The following is a 15557-nucleotide window of genomic DNA, read 5'->3' on the forward strand; positions in this document are numbered from 1 at the left end:
CTCTGGACACTCAGGGCCACACCTGGCTCTCCAGATACTTGGGTGTGACCCCAGCCATCTGGAATAGTGTCAGTTGGTTATAAACTGGGTTGAACTGACCATCTTTGGTGGGGTCTGCACAACAGAAAAAAGACAAACGAAGTTGTAATTACTGAAACACAAACTATGACTAACAAACAGGAAAAAAACCCACCTCCAATATCACAATGGCTACAATTGAAACATACCTCTCAAGAATGATTTTAAATTTGGGGGAAGCTTTTAAATTTTAAAATTATAATCAAGGCTTTTATTAATTTTTACATACAAAAATACACAAAACAGAACATTCAGAATCTTGATTTGTTATGCTGGCTTTGAGGAAAGTCAAGAGATTTAACAGGGCATACTACGTTTTTATAATTTTTTGAGATTATAATATAATTACCTAATTTCTCCCCCTACCTTTCCTCCATCCAATTCCTGTCATGTACCTTACTGCTGTCATTAATTCATAGCCTCCTTTTCTTTAATTGTTGTCACTTATATGTATAGGTATATGTATATACGCACATACATACACACATATATAGATATCCTGTTCAGTCCATATAATTTTACTTATATGTATGGTTTCAGAGCTGACCATTGGATATTAGATAACTAATTGGTGTGCTCTTTCCTGAGGAAGACTATTTCTCCTACTCAGAACACTCCTTGCTTTCCTGTAGTTCTTTGTCTAACATTGAGGCCTATGGGTTTTTCGCCTTCCACATTATTTTCTCCTGAAGCTTTCAGTACCCTTTCTTTTTTAATTTTTTTTCCATTTTTTATTAGGTATTTACTTCATTTACATTTCAAATGCTATCCCAAAAGTCCCCTATACCCTCCACCCACCCCACTCCCCTGTAGTATCCTTTCTTTGTTCTGTATATTTAGTGTTTTAACTTTGATATGCTGTGGGATGTTTCTTTTCTAGTTTTGTCAACTTGGTGTTCTGTGTGCTTCTTGTATTTGTATACTTATGTTTTTTTCTTAGTTTGGGAAAGTTTGTTTTCTTCTTTGATCTTTCAGAAAAGCTGGTCTACGTCATTGGCCTGGGACTCTCTCTGTCCCTATAACTGGAAGCTTTGGTCTTTTCGTTATTTTGCATATTTTCTGTATGTACCCTATCTGTATTTAATTTTTTCATATTCTTTGTTTATTTTGCCTAGACATTCTACTTTGTCATTGAGTTCTGACATTCTCTCTTCTGCTTGATTAACTCTAATTGTAAAACTTTTCTTTGAGTCCTCCTTGGTTTTTGTTTTTGTTTTTGACACTGTCCTAGAAATTCTGTAGACCAGGATGGCCTGGAATACAAATATCTTCCTGCTTCTGCCTCCCAAATGCTGGGATTAAAAGTGTGTGCCATCACCACCCAGCTTTCTTTTAAAAAAAAAAATATATATATATATATTAGCCAGGCAGTGGTGGCACATGCCTTTAATCCCAGCACTTGGGAAGCAGAGGCAGGCGAATTTCTGAGTTCGAGGCCAGCCTCGTCTACAGAGTGAGTTCCAGGGCAGCAGGGCTACACAGAGAAACCCTGTCTCAAAAAACCAAAAAAAATATTATTGATTCTCTGTAAATTTCATATCATGTACCCAAACCCATTCATCTTCCAGTCCTTTCATATTTGCCATCCACACTTGCAACCTCCCCCATAAAACAAAAACAAACAAACAAAAAAAACCCTTGTCATGAAAGCTATAATGTGTCACACACTATATACTTTTGCCCACACTTCTTTCCTTGCAAATGTTCACTGCAATGAGTCATTGGTCTGGTACGTTGCCTCTGGCTTCTGCTACACTATCAATACTGGATCCTCACAGGAACTCCTCTCAGATATCCTGTTGTTACTCTGTGTCATGGAGGTCCTGCAGCTTTGGATCTGTTGGAGAAGCCCAGCGCCTTCATGCTCCAGCAGTTCATAGCTGAGGTAGATGTTGGGATAGGCCAATACAAAGCCAGGGTAGACTCTTGGCCTGGGTAGAAAGAAGCTCACCAGCTCTCCTTCACCTCCATGTCACCAGGGCCAGCTCTCTTGCTTTGCCCACGGGAGGGACAGGACCAGCTCTCCAGCTCTCACACCCTTGGGACTGGCTCTCCTGTGTCCACATCACTAGAACCAGTTCTACTGTGTTGCCCAGGCACAGTGTGTGGCCTGTTCTGAGTGTCGCACCTGGCAAGGAGTGGATTTTTAAATTCCTTTTTCTTTTCAGCTTTAGTTAGTCCTATTTGATGTTTTTATTGAAACCTAGATTTAGACAAAAGATAGAAATATTGAGGAGAAATCAAGCTGAAAATAAGATGGAGTTGATAAACTCCATGAAGAGTCCAACTACACAACTTAAGGAATGGTCTTAAATGTGGAGTGAATCATGTTGAAGATACAATATCAGAACTTGAAGACAAAGTGGAGGAATTGAACCACTCAATCAAAAAATATGAACAGGTTTTTTAAAAACACAAAAGGGGTGTGCAGGAACCATGGGATATCATGAAAAGACCAAATCTTCAAACTATATAGAATGAGGAGAATTCAGGTCAAGGGATAGGCAATATCTTCAACAATATCATAGAGGAAAACTTCCCCCAAATTAAGAACAGATATGCCCATATAGATACAAGAAGCACACAAGACCCCAAGCACACAGGACTAGAAAAGAAATTCCTCTCAGCATAGAAACAAGCAAATATAAGAAACAAACAGATAGTGTTGAAAGCAGGAAGAGAGACATCGTAATTCACATATTAAGGAACACTCGGGGATGTAATGTTGGAGCCAAGGCTTGGGCTGAAAGAAACGAGGCAAGGTTGCATATAAAGGGAGTCATCAGAACAAGAACCCACCCAGTTAATACCGCACCTTGTAAAAAGAAAAGGCCTAAGGGAAAGTGCATGGAAATGTAATTCAAGGGGTGGGGTCCAGGCTCCATCCTAAACAGACAATAGAATTTGGCAGCATCAGCCATATGATTCTGGCTTTGGAGTCATGAAGGATACAGGAATAAAGGGATAATCTTCTTTTGTGGTTTAGGACAGCATCTGAGTCCAGATGTGTGGCAGGGGAGACCTGCATGGAGGCGTACAAAGGCTACCAAGTGAAGCTGTGACAGTGAAGTGTCTTCAGCATTTGTAACCCCAAGGTATTGGAGATGCCATATCTGTCTGATGTCTCCTGAGGAGAGCTACAACATGAAATGGAATCAATTTAAGAAAGAGAACTGTGTTCCAATCAACAAGTCAGGAAGGAATGGGAGACCGAAGAGCCATTTAAGCGCTTTGAGATTGGCCATAGAGCAACAACAGCTGGAGTTTGCCCTGGTGGTTTTCGGTCTTGCTTTGGTCCAGTATTTCCTCACTACGCTTCCTTTTCCTCTTTTGGAATGGTAATGCATATTCTATGCCATTGTATGTTGGAAGTACATAATTTGCTTTTTTACAAAAGAGTACAATGAAAGAGATCCTGCCTGCTTGTTCTTTTATAAATTAACCTTTTTAAAGTAGAGCACAAGTGTGCAAAACCTTAGATTTGTTTTCTTTTTTTTTTCTTTTTTTCTTTTTTTGGTTTTTCGAGACAGGGTTTCTCTGTATAGCCCTGGCTGTCCTGGAACTCGCTTTGCAGACCAGGCTGGCCTCAAACTCAGAAATTCTCCTGCCTCTGCCTCCTGAGTGCTGGGATTAAAGGCATGTGCCACCATGCCCGGCTTCTGAAACTTTTTTATAAGAATGTACAGGAAACATTATATTTACTTACAAACACATACATAATGTATACACTAATGTATGTGTATAATACTCACACACATACACACACATACAAATGAAATTACACCCGTAGTGAAAATTTGGGAATTTTATTTCTTAAAAAAAACCACAAAAATATAAGAATATATTTTCATTTTAATCCCAGGTGTAGCCGGTTCTATGTGGCTCAATAAAAACTTCTAATTCATTATAAGCCTGTCCTGGTCTCTGGAGAGAACAGCCCAGCTACACCAGAAGCCTTCTCCCTGGGGTCTAACTCTCATACTATCTAAAGGTGCTGTGCAAGCTGCCAAAGGATAAGAGCAATCATTACTCCCACCCAGCTGTAAAACCTGAGAACCACAACAAAGACCAGCATGGCAAACTATCCCTAATGGTGCTATTATGGTTGGCTTTAATACCAACCTGTCACAAATTATAATCACCTCAGTAGGGAGTCTTAATAGATGCAGGATGACTCACCACAATTGTGAATGACACCTTCTAGTAGCAGTCCAGATAGAAAGTGTACAGAAGAACGATCCCCCTTTCGCTTTCCTTACCTTCCCTCTTCCAATGACTTGATTTACTCTTTTGCTGCTGTTGATTCTTTCACTGATATGAGAAACAGTGTTTCTAGACTCCATCATGAGCTAAGGACCAGTGGCTTTCTGGGAGGAACCTGTGCCCTTCCCTGAGCCTTGAGTAGGCTAAACAGACCCACAATGGTTTTACACCTCGCTGGAGTCTCTGGGCTCCTAGGAGGACTTAAGACTCTGTTCGATATTCTCAAGGGGAATGCAAATTCTAATCCTCTAGGCAATTAACTGGTGAGGGACAAGTAGTTTTACAGAAAGTAGAGAAAGCATTAACCAACAACAGATACATTATATAGACTATAGATCAATTGTTGGCTGTTTGTGCTATTACTCATATTCCCACAGCAGTTCTTTGGCAAAAGGGAGCATTAATGTAGATTTATCTTTCTTCATCTCCAAGTAAAGTTTGAACACCCTATTATGAAGCTGTTGCTGTGTTAATACAGAATTATAGGATAGAATCATGAAAGTATTTTGGAAAGAATGTCTTAAGAACCTGATGAAACATTTATTCCTTATTTCAAACAGCGATTAAATTTGTTATTGGAGAATACTGATATTTGGCCTATTGCATGGCAAACTTATTGGGCAAAATTGATAATCATTATCCAAAAGACAAGTTGTTACAATTTGCTTCTATTCATGCTTTGAATTTCCTGTAACTTTATGTATATAGCCAATAGAAAAGGTGCTCATTGTACTCACAGACAGCTCATCTAATGGGAAGGCAATATATATAAAATTGGATTACATGTTCATTCTCTTTGAGTTTACCTCCACTTCAGCACAGATTATTGAATTACATGATGTAGCCACTGGTTTTGAAATGTTAAAAAAATCAAGCTTTTAATTTGTATATTGATAGCCAATATATAGCTCATGGTTTACAACTGCTTGAAACTGTTCTGTTTTTAAATACTGCTAATTCTCAATTTTTTGCAGTTATTTATGCAAATACAACTCAATGTAAGGGAATGTACTGTTCCTTACTTTATAGGACATTTAAGAGCTCATACTGGATTGCCTGGATCCCTTAGTGAGGGAAATACCACAGCAGATTTGTATCCCAGGCAGATTATAGGCCTTACACAAGGTATTGTGGAACTTTTTAAGACAATATCTCATACAAGGGGGGGGAATTATATCCCCGTGTAAGACTCTGGGGAGCCTTAACTTACAGGGGACCCCCTGAGTGAACCATGTGGAGCCAGGATCGATGCAAAAAGCAAGAGGAATTTACTGTTCCAGTGCACTGGGGTCGTCCCAGACCCGAAGGAGAGGCGGCAACATCCCAGCATCCGTTCGTTGAGTTTTTATAAGGTTTCCAGGGGCAGAACAGAGCATCAGCAACTAGGCACAATATGATTTACAGAACAGTGCACCCTTTAAACTGATTGGTCTTTAGGGAATGAGGTAGCAAGGACTTCCCTTGTCTGAAGGTGAGCAATGGACAGTCCTGTGGTATGTGTCCCCACCCGCAGGTCAGTTCCCGCCCTGTGGGCTGAGAAATGCTAATTAGCCTCTCCCTTCGGGAGGAGGGAGAGTGTTTCATGACCTTCCCAAAGTACCTATGCTGACCTTTTCACTCATATACCACATTATTTAAATCATGCCCTTTTTATTTAAAAATTTTAAAATTTGGATACAAGAAACTCTCTGCTGATGGTACCCTACAACCAGGCATATTTATGCCTAGGTGAAATGGAAGGATCCACTTACTGGCATATGGTATGATCCCGATCAGGTATTTAATATGGGGAAGAGGACATGTTTGTGTGGTTTTTCCCCACAGGATGCTGCAAGAGTGTGCTAGCTGCCAGAGTGATTAGTGTATCATGTTGATGCTGGGACAACGAATGATGCTGACCTATGAGCTTGATGAGTGCCCTTACAATGGTGACAGAAAAGCTTTATTGGATATATGTTCTTGACCCACCTTTGCTTGGACAAGTCCCAGACTGGACAAGTTACCTTGATTCTAGCTTTTAGACCTTATGGGACAGAGAACATGGAGACTGTGGGAACTGACTTAAAAAATTAATCAAAAGGAGAAGTTATAAAGACTTTTCTCTTTCCTTTAATGTGATCAGTTATTCTGACTCAATCATGGACTGATCTAGAAATCAATCCAATATTGGAAAAAGGAAATGATAGTCTTCATTTGGAAGGCTGGTTCTGGACATTCTCAGAGACATATTCGGAAGTTAGTTACAGTTCTGTATGAAGTTTCATTTGCAGTGGACACAATTGGACAGGACCTGGATTTCAAACAAGTGTCAGTGCACGTGCTTAAGCTCCTAATCTTTTCTTCCTTCAACAGGGAGGACTATGTGCAACCCTCCAGGAAAAAATGTTGCTTTTACAGCAATCATTCAGGAATAGTAAAAGGTTCTGTGGCTCAAGTTTGAGAAGGACTAGCCAAAAGGAAAAGAGAAAAGGAACAAAATATGGATAGTTTGAATCCTGATTCTCCACTTTCCCATGGCTTACAACTTTACTTTTTACACTGCTTGGACCATTAATTATAATCTTGTTGCTTTTATCTTAGATTGGTTGCCTTCAGACAGGATTGTTTTCAGCAAGCTCAGCTATTCACCATGGCAGTTATTCATCGCTATGAAGAAATGCATTGAGTACATATTCAAATGTCCTTCATGGCTTTGGTCTGAATGGGAAAGAGTGTGCTTTTGAAGGTCGGTAGCCAGAGATGAGTAAGAGTGTTCTTGAGCTCCTATTGACCTAAGACAGAGACATACATCAAAAGATGAGTTTGTCATCCATGACAGGTAAGAAGGAGCAATATAGACACCAGCCTAACACAAGCAGGGTCGCCTAGCTACTCTTTACCCTAGATGGGATTATGGAAAACAAGTAAATCTTTTGTCCCTATACAGCCCATCTTTAAAAAACAAAAAACAGGGGAAATATGTTCTTTCCCCAGCCTTGAGTAGGCTAAACAGACGCACAATAGTTTTACAACCTAGCTGGAGTCTCTGGCATCTCTGCATCTGCAATTCCCCAGGAATTGACCACTCACTGAGCTTGCTTTGCAACTCAATCCAGCTGAAACAAAGGATGGGGTCTTTGGAGCCTCCTTATATAAACACAGTGCTAAATATTAAACTTTGAGCCTTGATCAGTGTCTTAGTTAGGGTTTTACTGCTGTGAACAGACACCATGACCAAGGCAAGTCTTATAAAAAACAACATTTAATTGGGGCTGGCTTACAGGTTCAGAGGTTCAGTCCATTATCATCAAGGTGGGAGCATGGCAGTATCCAGGCAGGCATGGCGCAGGAAGAGCTGAGACTTCTATGTCTTCATCCAAAGGCTGCTAGTGGAAGACTGACTTCCAGGCAACTAGGGTGAGGATCTTATACCCACACCCACAGTGACACACCCATTCCAACCAGGTCACACCTATTCCAACAAGGCCACACCTTCAGATGGTGCCACTCCCTGGTCCAAGGATATACAAACCATCACAATCAGAAACTTTGTCTTGGCTTCATCCTTCTCTCTCGCACCCTGTTCCTTTTTCATTTTTCAGCCCCCCCTTTCAGGTAGACCCAGTTCATCCATGGCTGCTGGACAGCTATAGGAACCTTCCAGGTTTACATTACAAGGTGAGTCAGTTACTGATGTCTGATGAGGGTCATGGTCACTAGAGGAGAACATACCGCAGTTTTTTCCTTCCTTCCTTCCTTCCTTCCTTCCTTCCTTCCTTCCTTCCTTCCTTTCTTTCTTTCTTTAAAGAAAGCTCAACTATAAAAATATAAAGTAGATAGCATTTATTTTACAAAGTCATGTTATGACACAGAAGCATCTACATAATGAACAGGGAATAAAGAATTAGTGTCCGTGAACAGTAAAATATCCTATCTCCACTTAGAAAAATTACAACAAAGGTGTTAGTGGTAGTTTAATTGCCAAGAACCTTTTTAAAAAAAACAATGGCTTTTGTGAAAGACTTCAACGGAGTAGTACATGTTTTCAGCACTTACAGAATATCCTTATAAGGAGTTAACTGCCCACATGCTGCCAATTTCTCTGTGAAGATATAAGTTCTTTGGCTATAGCAATAAAATTGGCTGACCTTGCTTTCTTAAAGTAGTAAAATTTCTAGTTGTATTATACCTACCGACAAGTTTAGCTATCACTCATCAAATAAGCTTTTTTTTTTTTAAAGAAACCATTAAAGTCAGTCACAACTGATAAAAGTGCAAGGAAGAACTGAGCATGTAGTGCCCAACTCCAGTTGACAGAGCTACAGCACAATCCATGGAAGAAGGTCCAGAAAAATTCTAAGAGCCTGAGGACCAGGATACCAAATAGCATCTTCCATATATAATAGGAAAGCTGCACCCATGAGCTTGAAACAATATGATCAACTAAACAAGACCTTCACAATGATAACACCCACTGACATGGACAAGGAAATCTCACAAGGCTACACCTTAATGGATGAAGAGCTATACACAATTAATGGCTTCAGAGAGAGGGAGCTTTGGCCGTTTCCAAGGACAACTGCTCCCTCCACCCCAACCCCTCCCCCACTAAGTAATCCAATCCCAAATTGTCATATCTAAATATATATACTCATGAACACTAAATAGACTCAGTAGATTGTATTTATATATAAATGTTGAGGTTTGGTCTTTTACTATGTATTATAATGCTAAATACTGGCTACCAAGGCATGGTTGCCCCCAGGGACACAAGAATCCTCACAGACACCAAGTGATGCTATATGGCCTTGCTCCTTAATTTAAAACTATTGGTTGAATTAAGATGCCGACAGCCTATAGCTGGGCAGAAGAGAGGTAGGTGGGGTTTTGGTTCCCAGGCTTAGGGTCTGAGGAGGACCATAAGAAGGAGAGAAGAAAGTGGAGAGGGGAGAAGACACCATGGGGTGGGTGAATCATGAAAACATGGCCATGAGAGCTGGCTAATTGGCGTTAAGAGCTGCCCAGATGTAACATGGCAAGTCATAACTCAGGGTTATTAAGAGGGAAGTAGATACTAATAGCTTAGAGGGTATCTGTCCAGCTCTAGTGCTTTAAAGGCTTATCATAAATATAAAGATATTGTGTCTTTTATCTGTGAACTGAATGATATAAGGTGGGATATAAAGCCCTGATTAAGATTAAATATTTACATATATATGTACTATATATTGCAGTACATATATATTTGTTTTATCATATCACTATATGTATTACAATATATTATAATTATAATACAACATATGTTATAGTAAATATACATGTGTGTGTGTGTGCATTACTTTGAATATGTTTGGCCCAGGGAGTGACACTATTAGGAAGTGTGACCTTGTTGAAGGAAGTATATGTCACTTTGCTGGTGGGTTTTGAGACTCTCCTCCTAGCTGTCTGGAAGCAACTCTCCTGTTTGCCTTCAGAACAAGATGTAGACCTCTCAGCTCTGCCTGCACCATGCCTGCCTAGACACTGCCATGCTCCCACCTTGATGATAATGGACTGAACCTCTGAACCTGTAAGCTAGTCCAAATTAAATGTTGTCCCTTACAGAAGTTGCCTTGGTTATGGTGTCTCTTCGAAGCAATGAAACCCTTAGACAGTGTGTGTGTGTGTGTGTGTGTGTGTGTGCCACAGAAGACGTTAGAGGAAAAGAGGCAGGGGAGGAACTTGTGTATGAAACTCTAAAAAAGATTGAATTAAAAGTTAAATAAAATTATTGATCTCACCACACTTCCCCACATAAAACAAAAGAGAAGTAAGTCATTGCCAAGGAAAAATAAAACAAAATTTTCTCCATTTGGGCTTTTAGTTTAAATAGACTACACCTAAGGTTTTGAAGAGAGAGAGAGAAACAGAGAGACAGAGAGGAAGGGAGGAGAAAAGAAGAGAGAGGGAGAGAGAAGAAAATCTGGGTGAGGTAGAATAACCGTTTCCTTAAAAAGAAAAGTGTGGCCAGGCAGTGGTGGCACCTGCCTTTAATCCCAGCACTCGGGAGGCAGAGGCAGGCAGATCTCTGAGTTTGAGGCCAGCCTGGTCCACAGAGTGAGTCCAGGACAGCCAGGGCTACACAGAGAAACCCTGTCTCAGAAAAAAAAAAATGTGTGGTGAAGGGCTTCTGGCTTCTTGCTAAGCAGTCAGAGTTACATGGAGAGAGGTGGAATCTCCCACACCAAGACATCATCACTCCTTCATCACAGAATCAGCTTCTGGACACTTAAAAAGGGCTACAAGTGTTACAATATATTCACACACAAAATACTAGTAAAGGCAAATGAAACAACTTTTTCTAAAAACTTAATTTCCAAAGATTCTTTCTTCATAGGACTGATAACACTTCACTCCATATTGCCAAAACAAACTTTCAGCAATGGGATCAGAGATTTGGTGTTGGAAAACACTTGCTCTCATCATGGCTGGTCTGATCTGGTAGGTAGCCTTTATTTCTCCTGTTGTCTATTTCCTGTTGTCTTCCAGAACATTCACTTAAATGGATATATTATCACTTCCTAACTAACTGTGAAGTCAAAAGACATTGTGAATGTATGCTTTCTGTTTCTAAGAATGGCAGATATGTCTAACTGTAGCTATTTCATATGAAACCTTGGAAATTATTTGTATAGTTTTACAGTTCAGGGAAGCGAGCTCCTGAGGGAATTGTAACAGCACTGTTGATTGGTTGCCATATTGTGCTGCAGTTGGAGTGGGTCTCCCGAACTGGCTAAGTTCTTTTTCTAGTTCTTTTTAACATTTTATGTAGTAGTAGTATTGTGAGGGTACGTGTGTGTACATGTGGAGGTCAGTTTTCCTTCTACAGTGTGCATCTCCAGATCAAACTCACGTCATCAGGCTTCAATGACTAAGCCTATGCTATTTCCTTTACCGAATGGACACATTTCTTAGTGTGTTTCTGCTCGGAAGGAAGGGTATCCTGGGACACGGAAGGCCAGGAACCACATAGCTCTGATGTGGGACAATGTCCTAATGAAAAGGCATCCTGAGACGCTGGGGGCCAGGAACTACACAGCTATGAGAGGAAGCCTCCTCAGCAGAGATGTTGCAATTCCGAGGGGAGGGTATCCCCAGCTGACCCTTAGCCTTGCTCCTCTCTTCACTTTGCTTCTTCTCTTCATTGCTTCTTTTATTTTGGTTCCTTCCAACGAGAGTCATGCCACGCAGAAAATCTCATGAGATTTTTGGAGGGTTCAAGGTATGGAGGAACGAATCCAGTGATGGCTGCTCCTCTGCTCCCAGGAGCAGAGTGTGGGGAATTGGACAAAGGGGTACTACTTATATAGGATTTCTGAGGGGGCGGAGCTTCTCAGGGAAGAGATTTCCAGAGTGAGGATTGGTGAGATTTCAAGTCCTGAGCTTGGGCAACTCAGGGATTGGTGGGTTTCCTGCTCAGGGACTGGTAGTTTTTTTGTTTTGTTTTGTTTTGTTTTTGTTTTTGTTTTGTGGGAAGCTGAGGGATTGGTGGCTCTTTTCAACCCCCCTTTCCCTTCATCAGGCCCATGAGTTAGGTTGGGAAGTCCTCAACTGCAGCAGGCTTTTGCGGAGGAACCATCTCCTGGGGCTACTGGGAGAGGCTGGAGGGGAGGTGCTGCCTCTGTGGACAACTCTTACGAGCCAACTCCTGCAGCTCCTGTAATGGCTAAAGAATGAGGAGCTTTTGTGACACAGCCATTTTAAACCAGAGCCGCCATTTTGGACAGCTCCTGTGGCACATTTTACTGCAGTGGTGGATGTAGGCTGGGGCTGGAAGGACTGGCTTTTGGTGCACAGCAACTTTTGTGATGCAGAGTTCAAGGACTACAGAAAGACCATTGCTAGAACATAAAAAAAGATTAGAAATTTTGTGAATGAAGTTGGTAGGGATATAGAAGTAGTTAACTTAAAAGCCTTAATTAATGCTTTTAAGTTTAGGCAAAGAGAAGACAAAAGGGTAAATGTGCCACTGCATCTGTCTACACAGAAATAAAAAGAATAAAGGGCAGGGAATTGTTTTAGAACTCTGTCCCGTCATTTAGCTCCATCGGACTTTCCAGCTGGTCAAATTTGCCTCCAAGGCACTGTTTCCAAAATCTTAGTGACCCTGCTTCTTTGGGGAAAGGTTCTACAGTAAATTCCTCGCTAGCACTTGAAATGTGGGGAAATGCTTAATACTCATCATTAGAAAAAGACAAAGACACACTTAAAAGTTGGTCTGAGCCAGGCGGTGGTGGCGCACGCCTTTAATCCCAGCACTTGGGAGGCAGACACAGGTGGATTTCTGAGTTCGAGGCCAGCCTGGTCTACAAAGTGAGTTCCAGGACAGCCAGGGCTACACAGAGAAACCCTGTCTCGAAAAATCAAAAAAAAAAAAAAAAAGTTGGTCTGAGGATTAGATAATGTGATGCCTAAATTAGATGATGTATTTAAAGGTTTTATCCAACTGACAACACCCATTAAACACTAAAATAGAAGATCAAAGGGGGTAGGGTGAATAGTAGTTTTAGCTTGGCTAGGCACTTGAAGCCAACAGTGTTGGTGTCCAAATTAAAAATGAGACTTATTGGGGCTGGAGAGATGGCTTAGTGCTTAAGAGCACTGGCTACTTTTTCAGAGGACCTGGGCTCAGTTACCCCCATATGGCAACTCATAACCATCTGTAACTTCAGTTTCAGGGGATTGGACACCCTTTTCTGAACTGACGGTTCCTGTATACACATGGTGAACATAAACTCTGGCACACACATACATGTAAAATATTTTTTCCAAAGCCCTCAGCATCACCATTATGAAGTTTGAAAATCGGTGAAAAGGATCCAGATACCTAGAGCAGGGTTTGGTAAATCTGGGACAATTATAGACGTCATTTTTTTAAATCCTTTTTTTAAAGATTTCTCATATATATGTATATATATAGGCTTCTAAGGAATAAAATATTTTAAGATTAAATAAAACTCCAGTTATTGGTCTGTTTTGTGTATTCTGGCAATGGAACTGGGGGCCCTCACACATGCTCATAATTCTGTTATTTAGAATATTGAAACTATGGAGGCCAGGTTTGAGTTTCATTCATGCCCTTGAATACAATTAACCTTAAAACTTGCAGCTAGATTACCATCAGCCTATTACAAATCTAAGACTTCTTAAGTGCTGTCAAGCTTTATATTAAGTACTCCAGTGAGGTAAGCGAATCAGGGGTCCCGCATTCTAAGTGACACGGGTTAAGTTAGAGACATTGCCTAATTTTCCCAGGGCCACAGGACATGGCAGAGCATTTCCATTCATATCGTTCATTCTGAAGTACTTACTCTTAATCCTTGTATTCTTAATCCTGCTTCTTTATGACCTCGTTTGGCTTTTAGTATTTCTCCCAAGTCCTAGCTTAGTTTGATTGTTGGGTATGATTTTTTAAAGATTTATTTATTATTATATCTAAGTACACTGTAGTTGTCTTCAGATGTACCAGAGAGGGTGTCATATCTCATTACAGATGGTTGTGAGCCACCATGTGGTTGCTGGGATTTGAACTCGGGGCCTTCGGAAGAGCAGTCGGTGGTCTTAACCACTGAGCCATCTCTCCAGCCCCGAGTATGATTTCTTAAAGACAAAAAACAGAACAAGAAAAAAAATTGTTTTTGACCAGCTGGACGATGATACTTTTAAAAGGACAAATCTATATCTATGAATTAACACATATATAAATAAATGTGTCAATTTGGGCAAATTTTGGTGGTTCTGGGAATTGAATCCAGGGCCTTGTTTAGGCAAGTACTATTACCATTCATTGAACATCTCAATTGTTTATTTTACATGTACTATTTATTAGCCTCAGTTATGGTTTAAAAAAAGATTTCAGCCACCTTTTTAGTATGGCAGCCAGATTACTGGCATTCAAATAACTGCCCTTGAAAGTTAGTTGCTTTGAGCTGCCATAGGTCTTTGAAGAATGTTGTCATTTGCTTAGAAGATGATTGTTTTTAAATTGCTTTGGGAACACTTTTTTGGAGCTCCAGTAGAGCAACCCTATTCAGCTGGTTCACTTGTTACTTTTCTGGTCCATCTTGCTGTTTCCAAGAATTACCTTTATCTCAATGGGTATTTACCACTTAAGCATGTGAAAAACATTCTAAAGGCAAGTGCAAACAAACTATTTCCAAATAATTGGTGCAGCAGTTTGGACTAAGTTTGGCGGTTGAGGGGAGGACTTGAAGATCATGTCTCATTGAACATTTAAAACCCCAAGATGAACAGTCCCTAATACAAGGAAGCAGGCTTTTCAGTAGGAGCTGTGTAGATACACTGGCAAACCCTAAACAGATGTATGCATAATCATTCCCATCCAAATACATAACTGGGAGCTCACATACTTAAGTGGAGCAGTGAAGGATATGGGGATGAACAAGGGCTCATCTGAATTTCCAGTTCCCTCAGATAATAGGAGGCAACCATGTTGCTTTTATCTATATCCAAAGCTTTGTTTTTAGAAGAGTAGGACTTAAAGTCTCTGAAATAATGCTGAACTTCTTACTGAATAACCCATGACTGTGGCACATTTATAGTAGGTGGTGACTATATTGCTTGGTACAGTTTTGGTGGGTATGATGCAAATGGCACAACTTAAAAGCTGACCTGTGGTTATGCAGACATCCTTTTCTGCTGATCCACATAACAAAAATGTGTGTAGGATGCTGGGCAGTAGTGGCACACGCCTTCAATCCCAGCACTCAGGAGGCAGAGGCAGGTGGATTTCTGAGGCCAGCCTGGTCTACAAAGTGAGTTCCAGGACAGCCAGGGCTACACAGAGAAACCCTGTCTCGAAAAACCAAAAAAAAAGAAAGTGTGTAGGTGATGAGTTTTGAAGAATGCCTTGTGATGCAGGTCTATAATCAAAGCCACTTAGAGGCTGAAGCAGAATCACAAATCCAAGGCCAACCTAGGGAACAGCCTCAACATTAAAATAAGGAGTCTGGGGAGTCAAGCTGAGCACTAGGGTATTTGCCTAGCATGAACTGAGGCCCTGGGCTCAACAGCCAATTTCTAACAAATTGAATCACCACACACTAAAAACCCTAGAAAGTTGTGACACAAAGGGTGGACTTCACCAAAACTACTGAGGAACTGACTCTGAATATCAATAGAGTTCTGCAGGTGCCACGGAAAATTCAACTTCAACAAAACACTGCCAGCTTAAGATG

Source organism: Mus musculus, chromosome X, assembly GCF_000001635.26.
Source record: "Mus musculus strain C57BL/6J chromosome X, GRCm38.p6 C57BL/6J".
NCBI classification, from domain to species: Eukaryota; Metazoa; Chordata; class Mammalia; order Rodentia; family Muridae; genus Mus; species Mus musculus.